Genomic DNA, 12309 nt, shown 5'->3' with positions numbered 1-12309 from the left:
AACCATAAGCAACAGGGGCTGTTTTAAAAAAAACATTATTTACTTACCCTTCCAATTTATTTTATTATGAATCTAAAAAATCCACTTTCCGCAAAGACAATGTTGAACTCATCAATCTTTCTAGCACAGAGGTGTTTTTCAAAAAAACAAAACAAAACATATTTCTTTGTGCAAATATTCCAGCCTCATGCTACCAAAAATAAGTCTTTAGCCTTAGTCTTGTCATGAATCTCCCATCCCAACAATCCTAACATAATGATTCTTCTGCCATCAGTCTACAAGATGAATACACATACTGCACCTCAGACTGCACCTTGTCATGATTTTTTTTATTCAGTTTTTCAAAGTAAAAAGGGGGCCAACGCAGGGGAAGGCTTCTTAAATCCAGAGCTCCAAAAATTATTGTTTAGTCTTTTTTGTGTCCCTCAGACTAACTAGCATATAGTATATTATATATTGAAATTCCCAGTATCCTAGATAAAGAGTACCATGCTAAAAAAATAGCAACAAAAAACAACAACAAAACCCCCTTAATTCACATGATATTTTTTGATAATGTTAGAGAAAGCTGTTCATTAGAGATCAGGAAAAGAGTAGGTAACATTTTCAAACATGCATAAGTGACATAGGTCCAGATTTGTAAAAATATTTAGGTGTTGCTCCTGTCAGCATTGCAAGGCCTCAAGTGATTTAGGAGCCTATGTCTTATTTTCAAAACTGACTTAGGGGCTAGTTCCAATTTAGGCATCCAAATCACTTTGTGAATCTAGCCTTTTGGAGCCTAAGTCTGATTGAAATCAATAGGACTTAAGTGCCTAATTGCTCAAAAAGTTTGTAAATCTTATTAGATGCCTATCTGGATTTATATGTATAACCCTCCCCCCCCCCCCCGAGTATGGTGCTCTGTTCCCTCTAGTGCAGGGGCTCCCAAAGTTGGTTTGCGGCTTGTTCAGAGTAAGCCCCTGGAGGGCTGTGAGACGCTTTGTTTACCTGAGCATCCGCAGGTACGGCCGCTCGCAGCTCTCAGTGACCACAGTTTGCCATTCCCGGCCAATGGGAGAGGACTCTCAGGTGAACAAAGTGTCTTGCAGTCCACCGGGGGCTTACCCTGAACAAGCCATAAACCAAGTTTTGGAACCCTGGCTCTAGTGGCACTGAGACCACTGAGAGATTAATGGGTCTGCTACAGCCTTAGCTAAGGTCCATGTAGCTCATGAGCTTAGGTCTCTTGGTGTTACATATGCACCTATATACCTTTAACAACCTGGTCCTTAAGTACTTGTGAAAATTTTACCATAGGCCTCATTTTCATCTTACTTACACTGTTTTTAGACGAGTGTCATTCCATTAGTTTCAGTGGAGATGTACCTGATTTAAACTGATGTACATGAGATCCACATCATGCCATTACACTGTTCTGAACAAGTTCAAAGTCTTTCAAATCCAAAGGGATTGTGATGAATACAGTAGAAAATGATGCATTTCATCCACTAGCAACAAATTTAAAACAGCTTTAAAAATCAGAGGAAGCTGAAGATTTCATTTTATCATCTGTGCACCATAGTGTACTTAGATTCATAAAAATAAGACAGTAAAGGCATATGGAGTTACGACATCTATCCCTCTGCCAGTACAGGATTGTTCCTTAATATCTACAAAACAATGCCAGTGCTGGCAGGAGCAAGGTTACCTGCATTACCTTAGCATTATGCTTCAACCATAGCTAGACAGACTACCGCAAGCGATAAAAAAGATAGTTCAGTCTCCAAGGCTCACAAACATCAAAATGATTTTTATACTTAGGTTGTTTAGTTTTTATCCTTTTGGTACATGTGCATTTCAGGATGCAACATCAGGGAGATTAAAAGAAGAAAATAAAAGTGACTATGAATTTTACCTTCCACCCATTTTTTAAAAGTACAGAACATCCTGGCAGCTGAATACTTCATAACTATCCTTTGAATGTCCTCCAACATCAAATACTAGAGAGAAATGTTTTTCTTTACTTTTGCAAGTGATACTTATATATGATAGTAGAACATCAAAGTCTTTATAGAAGACATAGAACTAGCCAATCAGTGCTGGACTGGGCCCCGATTCAACAAAGAACTTTAACATGTGCTTAAGTCTTATTAAAGTCAGTGCGATTTAAGCATATGATTAAATTCAAGCATATGCTTAAATGTTTTCCTGAATAGGTATAGCATGCTAAAATAAGATCTGTGTAATGTGATGGTTCTACTATAAAAAAAAATGCTTGTCCGGAAGTTTTTCCAATCATGACAAAATTCAAAATGAAGCTGGCTTCTCTTTTGGAAACAGACTTTGGCCGTGTCTCTATTAGCACTCATGTCAGCAAAAGTTATATTATTCAGGAGTGTGAAAAACACACACATATATTATGCTAGCGTAAGTGGTAGTGTGCACAGCTCTATGTCGGAGGGAGAGCTTCTCCCGCCGATATAGCTAGCGACACTCATGGGGGGTGGTTTAATTATGTTGATGAGAGCAGCATAGAGCAGCTACACGAGAGATCTTACAGTGACACAGCTGCAGCAGTACAGCTGTTCCACTGTAAGCTCTGTAGTGTAGACATAGTCCTAGAATTATAGACATCTAACCACTTTTGCTTTTGGAAGCACCTAAAGATCAATGAATTGGCTTATATTAAGCCTATTTTTTTTTCAAATAAAAGGTTTACTAAGGTGATTCTTTTAAAAAATACATGATTTTTGTTAGTAATACAAAATATGAAAGACACAATAGAAGATGTACAATACATGAAATAATACAAATGTACTTCAGTTTTCAATAAAAATACTATACAATAAGTATGAAGGTAAAAAAGGAAGAACGAGAGATTTCAGTAGGAGCTGTAGGTGCTCAGCACCTCACTGGTGCCCTCATCAGTGTGTAGGATTAGGCCAATTGATTATATCATCCTAGAGCTCTTTAGTAGAACTGGCTTGGAATTTTCCTTCACATGATTTTTCAACATAAAATGTAACTTCTACAAATTTGAAATTGTCCATGGGAAAATGTTGATTTTGTTAAAATTTTGGGAAAATTGAAATGTAATATTTTGTTTTGGGTCAATTTGACCCAAATCAAAATATTCTGATTTGTTGAACTGACACTAAACTTTTGTTTTGAGATGATTCAACATTGACTGTATATCCCTATTGTATGCATTGTTTCATGGAAGTTTTAGTTCTGGTGTTTTATCCCCCTGTTTTCTCCTATGGGCTGAGCTCCCCGGCTGGACTATGCCTCCAGTGATGCAATGTGGTCTCCCCTCTAGCTGAGCCATTGTTGCATCATACGAATCTCATGACTATGGGTGCATCATAAAAGATGCAGTCTCATCAGGAAGCCCGAACCATAGATGGCACATGCACCCAGACTTCAGCTATCAAGAGGCAATCTGGCACCATAGGGAAGTGCAGTTTAATGACTCATAACAAAACATTTTGGGTCATTTCAGCAAACTGAATATAAATATTTTGATTAGGAAGTTTCATTTTGATCCAAAATGCTGAAAGGATTCATTTTGCCATTTCCAAATGCATTTTTTGGAAAAAAAATTCCAGGCAAAAAAATTATATTGCAAATTTTTATCCCAATTTGGGATGAAAAAAAATATATGTTGAAATATCAGAATTTCCTGCAGGACAAAACAATCTGCTTTATTCATTATAGTCCCAAATTTCTCCATAATATTAAAATCCATAATATTGAACCAAATTGCCATGGTCACTGATTTAAAAATATTCTCAGCCATTCTTTCAAGATAGACAGTGTAGAGCATCTGCTTGAAACACTGAGTGTTGATTCCTTCTCTCTCACTGTCTTGTAAGTAGGTATACCGTATTTATTTTGAATGCAGGTGTTATTGGCAAAATAGCATTCTCCAAGAAAGGTAGTTTTTTTTAAAACGAAAACACATGATTTCATGTCTGTGAAAAGACAGAGTTAAAACACTTGACAAGAGCAGCAGATCATGATAGAAAATTGGAAATAACATGACTATGAATGTCAATAGCAGGAGGAGAAGGGAGAGGACAGTGTCAAGAATATTTTATACAAATATTAATACTGAAAAATTTGCTGTGCAACTTGAGGTGAATCCAGTGTCAAATTTTGACCAAGGCTCAATGTGTTTACCTCTAAGAAGGATATTGTTCATAGGTAGGATGCAATTATTCTAATATAATATGCACTTTAACCATTTTTCCATGCTTTATTACCTCTAAACTTTTTAACATGTAACTCTAGGGTAATGCAAAATGCAAAAGTATTCAAATTGAAAAGACAACAATATGACAGTGATATTACCAACTAGAACTGGTCAAATATTTGCAAGGAAAGAGAGGAAAGAGTATGAAAATATCCATTACAATTTGTAAGATAATTAGCTTATCCTGTGTTAAACTTAATTTTTGTGTAAATCCTCTATCAGTATTCTGGTAAAGGAGATAGCTGGCAAGATCATTCACTGAAATCTGATTCTAAGTGTCACACTCGTCCATCTGGAAATCAGAAACATGCCACAGGATTTCTAGATACACCAAAACATCTCACCTTTTGACCATGAAATACACTCAAATAACCATTCAGGTACAAAGCACCAACCAAGAATTATTCACACAAAGGATCCAATGATATATTTTAGAAAAATATAGTAAATTTGAAGACAAATAGCAAACTGAGACAAAATTCAGTCAATAAATTACAACCCTCAAATCTTCACACTTCACTAAAGGAACTGGCTAGAAGTCTGGTGTACATGTTTTGGGTAATTTGACATTTCACATGTGAACTGAAGGATGATTTCTGCCATGCCTGGCTGCCCTCAGGAAAGACAGGAAGACTCAGCCTCTGCAACTAATCAGCCACCTCAGACCACTACTTATACTGCAACCTTGCTATCTGGGACTGCTTCTACCCTTGCTGATTCTTATCAGCCTGCCCCAAGTGGTATTTCACTCCCGTATTCTTCTCATCTGGATCACTATGAATATGAACATTAGACTATAACCAGTGGACTAATTTTGAAATAACTCTTTACAACTACAAAGCTCACCACCTATGAATCTGATCTCAAAACTGAACTCATGTCTGTGTGTATACTGATCTTTTAACCAATACTCTCTTTTCCTTTTAAATAATTTTTATTTTAGTTAATAAGAATTTGGGTATTGGGTATTTGGGTAAGATTTGAAATATTCATTAACTTGGGAGGTAATGTGTCTGATTCTTTGGGATTGGTAGAACTTTCATATATGATGAATAAGACATTCAGTATTCCTCGTCATATTTGAGTTGGGAGTCTGGGTGGAGGCCTAAGGCTGGGTTGCTATAAGGGAAGTGTTTTTTGGCTTTTGGGTAACCAATAAGGTATTATAGAAGCTGTATTATAGAGGCTAGCTTGATAGATCTAAGAACTGGAATGACCACAAGCTTTGGGAATTGCCTGTCCCATTCTTTGCAGTTTGCCCTAATTAAGTAACCCCGGTCAGAGAATGATTTATCCATTCTGTAGAGATTTTTTTGGAACAATTATATACAATTTTCCAGGTGGGACATATATTGTGTGGGCAGTTCCAAAAACCTGTAGCGAGGCCACCGTTTTCCCCTAGAGTCTTCTAGAAACACCTTGATGCAGGAATAGTCACTTTGAATTGTCATAATTAGAAAGATAGTTCCTTCCACTAGGCTAGTCTTGAGTAGTCTTTATATATGTCCAAAGGGAGTACGACATGCTACCAAATAGGTATTATAGAGTTTTTCACATGGGATGACCAGATAGATAGCAAGTGTGAAAAATCAGGATGGGATTGGGGGGTAATAGGACCCTATATATGACAAAGCCCCAAATGTAAGACTATCCCTACAAAATTGGGTCATCTGGTCACCCTCCTTTCACATCTACTTTGCCCTGGTGTGAATGACTACTGGGGCAGCCATACTGTATGATGAGAAAGACAAGTATTAAACCAATATTTAAAGGTGTTATCCAAATACAATTACATCGGCTTTTCCTGATTAACATTCTTGTAACATATTCAGTAATTCTTAAATTCTTAAATTCACTTTGGCATCTAATACTTTCTTGCTCTATTGACCTCTGAGAAAATAAGATTACAAAATCCTATGTTCCGATCTTAGTTTTTATCATAAAATTAATTAAACTTATTGTACTAATATATATGACTACAAAACAATCATTCTTTTTGCTTAAAGTCAGTAATTCTACAATATTCCTGTACTTAAGAGAGAATTGTAATTGTTTTATACTAAGTCTGTCTTACCATCCTCTTCATACTTCACTAATCCTTAACCAGCTCATCATCCTCAATTTTTACATGGCATATCACATTGTTTTCTTTTTTAGTAGTAGACTTGTCAGCTATTATCTTTACCATGGTCATTGCTGATGATGTGTGAGTGCACCCAGCTCTGCTGCCTCAAAGTAGCACTATCAGAAATGGCATCTCCTATTGATCATTCAGAGAAATGAATAATGACACAGCACAAATCAGGCAATCAGACCGAGCAGTAGGAACAGCAGAGAAATGGTGAGGAAAAAAGAAATGAAGAAAAATGGAGAGGATTGGAAATAGAAGCAATCCAACATTTAGGCACTGCTAACATTCACAAAACCACCACTCACCTGCTGAGAGACCATGTAGGCACATATATCTCCAGAGGCATCAAAATCTCTGACAATAGGCATGCAGAAAGTCACCTGATGCCTACAGCTAGCTAGCTACTCAGAGCCCTAGTTTATGTCTAACTGAGGTGACCAGATGAGATGAAGAAAATATTGGGACACATGGGAGGGGGTTGATGGTGGAGCAAAAAAACAAAGAAAAAAAAACAGTGTTGCCAGTGGAGCGAAATATTGGGACAAATTGCGTCCTGATCAGAGATTGGTCGGGACGTAGGACAACCACCCAAATATCGGGATGGTCCCGATTTTATCGGGACGTCTGGTCACCCTAAGTCTAACTGAGAGGGGAGAACTCACTCCAAGCAGACAATGAAGAGAAGGCTAAAGACATGCCTCAGGGATGTGGTTATGCTAAAAACTGTGCTGGGGTTACATCTGTGTAAAAACAACAGCAACAACAACAGAAATAGAGTAGAGAAGCCCTAAGACACCAGAAGTAGTTTCTTTCTCCCTTTGCATTTGTGTGGGATTTTGTGTACGTGTGGAAAGGTTGTAATGTATGCTTGTGTGGTACCCATTATGATTCCCTGGTTAATTGGACAGGGATATCAGAAATAGCAGAAAGAACCTAGTATCTCCTTCCTCCCCCATCCCCTTCTCCTGCTTTTCTTTGTCTCACTTCCTCTTTCAAAATCCTTTCCCTTTTTCCTTCTGCAATTCTCTTCTCCACTCCTCTGATATATCTTTGTTAGATTGCATATATCCTCTGTAGAGTGCACCCATATTTCATGCAGTAGTGTGGGGTAGTAGTTCATATGTGGAAAGATGCATGGAAACCTAGCACTTTATTACCTTGATGCACAAAGAGGGCCATTAATTACAAAACATACTATAATTTCAAGACTTGAAAGTGACAAATATAATCAATAATGTTAAAGCCAGTAAGTGAAAATTGAGTGACAGGAGCTTTGCATCAACAGGCTTTAGTTCATAGGATTCTTCAGTAATCAACACATATTTTTCTTAGTAATCACTGCCAGATGTTATAAAATTAAATGATATTGCTAGATATGTTGCCACTTTGTTTTAATTGCCTGGAAACAAAGAGGAAAAGTGAAGTTCAGTGAGGGTAAAAGTTTGTGAAGATTGTTAATTTTAAATCATGGTGAATTATTTCAGAAATACTCTGTGATGTTCTTGATATGTTAATAAGCGATAAAATAAAACAAATTTAGTGACATAGTCCTGCTGATGAGACTGCACACAGTGCATAAAGGTGAACATGTGTGTATATGTTTTTTTAGAATCACCACTTAAAATACTAAGGTGTTTTAATTGACATTTATATGAAAATATTTTAAGGACTTTTTAATGAGAAACTCAGTATAAAGTATACAATGTGATGAGAGATCAATCAGCTATCTTTTCTATCTAGCTGTCAGCTTCAGCAAGAGAATATTTAAAAGATATGATTTACTCTAGTAGACCTATGTCTAGGTCTGTTACAATAAATCTTGACTTTTAAAGGATCCATTGTTGAAAATGGTAGGTACTTACATAGTTGCTTCAATCCTGCCTGTATTCTATGACATCTGAAATCCACTTGTCTGTCTGGATATTTTTGTGGCTAAGATACTATGGAAAAATTGATGTTAAGAGTGGAAACTGCTGAAATTTCTGTAAAACTAAAATTGAAACCATCTGTGTTACACTCTCAAAGGAATATACAGTACTAAAAATGGTTCAAACCTCCAGTTTTTCCTTCTGCATTTCCTTCTCAATTGTTTAGTGGGAAACGATTAAAGCTGTGAAATCTTTGAAAAACTCATCTGGCAGACATCTCTTTTCATTCCTGCAAATATCTTGGTACCAGAATGCTTTCTCCATTCTCTTCCCCAGTAGCAGCAAAGATCAGAAAATAAAGGGGGAACGAGGAAATTTGCCTCTTTTTTCCTGCAATTTCCTGTGCTTCTGCAACCCTCTGGTTTTAGCAGTATGCTTTCCATGATAGACCCTCCAACACTTTCACATTGACTATACTTTGTATTCTCTTGCAGTGCTGTAAACCCAGGCACAGTTTTAATACTGTTCAGAAAGCAGAACACATCAGTCTGTTAAGATTATGTGAACTCTTGCTGTCCTTAGTTCCTTAATTTCTACTACCAGTAGTTCCAGAGTTCTCCAGGTACAGCAAAATAGTGGTTATGACAGTGTGGAACTGCCAGGAAAGGGTTAAAGGCTCCCTGACTCTCAAGAAAGACAAGGCTGTTCTAAAGAAGCTAGATGAATTTTCTGCATTAGTCTTCATTGCAGAGGATGTGAAGGAGATTCCCATACGTGAGCCATTCTTTTGAGGTAACAAATCTGGGGAACTGTCCCAGATTGGGGGTGTCAATAGAGGATAATACTGATAAACAGTAACAAGGAACCAAAATGGTATTCACCCAAGAATTCTGAAGGAACTCAAATATGAAATTGTAGAAGTATTAACTGTAGTATGTAACTTATCATTTAAATCAGCTTCTGTAACAGGTGACTGGAGGATAACTAATGGGATGCCATTTTTAAAAAAAAGGCTTCAGAGGTGATTCTGAACATTACAAGTGGGTACGCTTAACTTCAGTACCATGCAAATTGTTGAAATTATAGTAAAGAACAGAATTATCAGACATATAGATTAACATGATTTGTTAGGGGAAGAGGCAATATGGCTTTTGTAAAGGGAAATCATGCCCCACCAATCTATTAGAATTCTTTGAGGGGCTCAACAAATACGTGCACAAGGATGATCCAATAGATCTAGTGTACTTAGACTTTCAGAAAGCCTTTGACAAGGTCCCTCACCAAATCCTCTTAAGCAAATTAAGCAGTCATGGGATAAGAGGGAAGGTCCTATCATGGATCAGTGACTGGTTAAAAGAAGGGTTGGCAACCTTTCAGAAGTGGTGTGCCGGGTCTTCATTTATTCACTCTAATTTAAGGTTTAGCGTGCCAGTAATACATTTTAATGTTTTTAGACGGTCTCTTTCTATAAGTCCATAATATATATCTAAACTATTCTTGTATGTAAAATAAATAAGGTTTTTAAAATATTTAAGAAGCTTCATTTAAAATTAAATTAAAATGCAGAGCCCCCCAGACCAGTGGCCAGGACCCAGGCAGTGTGAGTGCCGCTGAAAATCAGCTCATGTGCAGCCTTCGGTTGCCTACTCCAGGTTTAAAAGATAGGGAACAAAGGGTAAGAATCATAGAATCATAGGGTTAGAAGGGACTGCAAGTGTCATCTAGTCTAACCCCCTGCCAAGATGCAAAATTTGTTGTATCTAAACCATCCAAGTCAGATGACTATCCAGCCTCCTTTTCATAACCTCCAGTGAAGAACTTTACACAACCTCCCAAGGCAGTCTATTACATGGCTCTATATGCCCCAAGCCTCTTACTGCTAGAAACTAAAACTGGATGACATGGGATAGATTATTCAATACATTTCCCTGTTCTGGTCCTTCCCTGTGAATCATCTGGCACCAGCCACTCTCGGAAGACAGGATACTGGACTAGGTGGACCATTAGTCACACCCAGTATTGCCATTCTTATGTTCTTATGTAGGAGATTAGCCTAAAGTGATCACAATGATCTCTTCTGGCTTTACAATCTGTGGGTTCTAGGAGGCAAATTAGAGAAGTCACAGGCTAAGAAAAGTTGGACAAAGATTTGTATGTCACTATTGTACGCTCCAGATTCTGGGGTGCTCAGGGGGAAGGGGAAACAAATTATATCCTACCATAAATTACAGCAGCCCCTGGCTGCTCCATATTATGGCATCCCAATATGTGCTGCCTGCGGACTGTGGAAAAACCTAGAATCCTTGTCATGCCATGCCCTACCAGTCTATTGCCTCCTGCTTCCAGTCCCATTCCTGGCATGCCCCCATTCAGAGGCTTCTGAACAGGAGGTCGAGAGGTACAAGGACCCTGCACCAGAGGAATTCTGACCCACATTACTTGCTTTGTACTCCACCTGAGTAGGCTATGAAAATTGGACCTGGGGATAAAATCTATTCCTATGAATTGAATACATTTTTGGTTTGTTTTGTTTTGTTTTTAATGAGAGTTTAACTCTCTAACAAACTGGTTGCTGCATTTTTTGTAATAATGCAGGTAGAAACTCAGGGTGAAAATTCCATATATAAAGAGGTACATTTCTGAAATGTTGGGAAAGATTTTAGCTATGTGATACCCAGTTACTATAATGGGTATTCAAAAGCAAAAAACCTCTTTGCCGCACTGAAAATGTAAGACCAAGTATTTCTTATGATCAGAGTCTCACCACTGAAGAAAAGGAACAAAGTTATTTACATTACATTTGGGTCAGCAATGGGTCTTCTGACCACTTCTGAACACAATAAATTATGATGGCAAATGTTATAAAATGGCAACCATACTGAGGTTTACTGAAAACCCACAAAACTACATATTTTTAATGTAGTTACAAAAACACTTTGAAAAGTTGCATGTGATATCTCTAGGAGAACATCAGCCCCTGCAGCCTATATATTTTGGCTGCACACAAAATATTATTTAAAGCAAATATCAGAAGAGAAATTAAGTATGAGGCAAACTTTTTAAGTGGTTGAGGGGAAAAAAATCTGCCCCAGGATTCAAGTAACTTTTTATTAGCTAAATTCATAACAGTAACAATAAAAAAGGATGTATGTTTCCAGGTTATAACATTCAAATTCTTTGGATTTTAATTTTGAGCAATATTACACTGTTTATATTTAAAAATATAAATTCTATGAAAACTGAGTATGATATATTACAAAATACAGCATGTGAAAGTTGCCTTATATAATCCATATATGCAGTTAATAACAAATCCCTGTTTTAGGATGTTGGTTGATAATATGGCCTGCCCATGTTTATAGTGTGATGTGCTTCATTCCACTTGCAGATGTAAATATGAATACTGTCATAATATGTCAGCTTATCTTTAATATTGAAATCATAATGAACCCAACAGGGCTTAATTTGTTCCTAGAGTCAAAGGAATTACTCCAGAGAAGCATTTTGGCCCACTTGTTTTTAAATGGCTTGTTTTCAAATTAGTAATGACCCTAGAACATTTCTTTCTCAACTTCTTTAGACTGAAATAAAATTGCAATGCTATCAATATAACAGAAGACCATTAATGTTGACTATTTGTTCATCTTTAAAACTGACAATGACATATTGTAAGGGAGATGGAGGGTAAAGAAGTCTAATGTTCCACATAAAATATATCTAATAAAAATACTGTTTTCATTAATTTTTCTGAATAGATTTTTCACTTTATTCTAACAATTTTATTTTCAATTACAGTTGTGAGAATTACAATTATTCTTAAATATCAGCCTTTATCCTATACCACCATTAGTTATATCTCTATTCTTAGCAAAAGAGGACTGTGGGAGATTTATATATTTCCATTATATGTCTGTAAAGATTTCAAATACCAAACAAGAGAAATATGTAAGAGAGAAGGAAATAATTTCTTAAAGAATTGATTGTGACTAGCCATAAAGTGGCTTTACAGCAGAGGTCCCCAAACTGTGGACCTTGCCTTAAGGGAGGTACAGAGCACTGTTTGGGGGGGGTGC

The 12309-nt window shown here is 36.9% G+C and overlaps 1 long non-coding RNA gene across 4 annotated transcripts in view; it reads right to left on the bottom strand.

Annotated features, from left to right (window-relative positions):
- The window catches only part of LOC120396445, an 89746-nt gene that overhangs the window by 36048 nt on the left and 41389 nt on the right, over positions 1-12309 (bottom strand). For 2 of the 4 annotated variants that reach the window (XR_005593146.1, XR_005593152.1), the window contains exon 4: positions 8231-8308. The exons of 1 other annotated variant lie outside the window; for it this stretch is intronic. This is a non-coding gene — a long non-coding RNA (uncharacterized LOC120396445). Of the gene's footprint in view, positions 1-7708; positions 7768-8230; positions 8309-12309 lie in introns of those variants that run through there. One more of the 4 variants, XR_005593153.1, reaches the window with a different exon arrangement.

Source organism: Mauremys reevesii, linkage group 1 (assembly GCF_016161935.1).
Source record: "Mauremys reevesii isolate NIE-2019 linkage group 1, ASM1616193v1, whole genome shotgun sequence".
Lineage (NCBI taxonomy): Eukaryota > Metazoa > Chordata > Testudines > Geoemydidae > Mauremys > Mauremys reevesii.
This window is presented reverse-complemented; position numbering and strand designations above follow the sequence as displayed.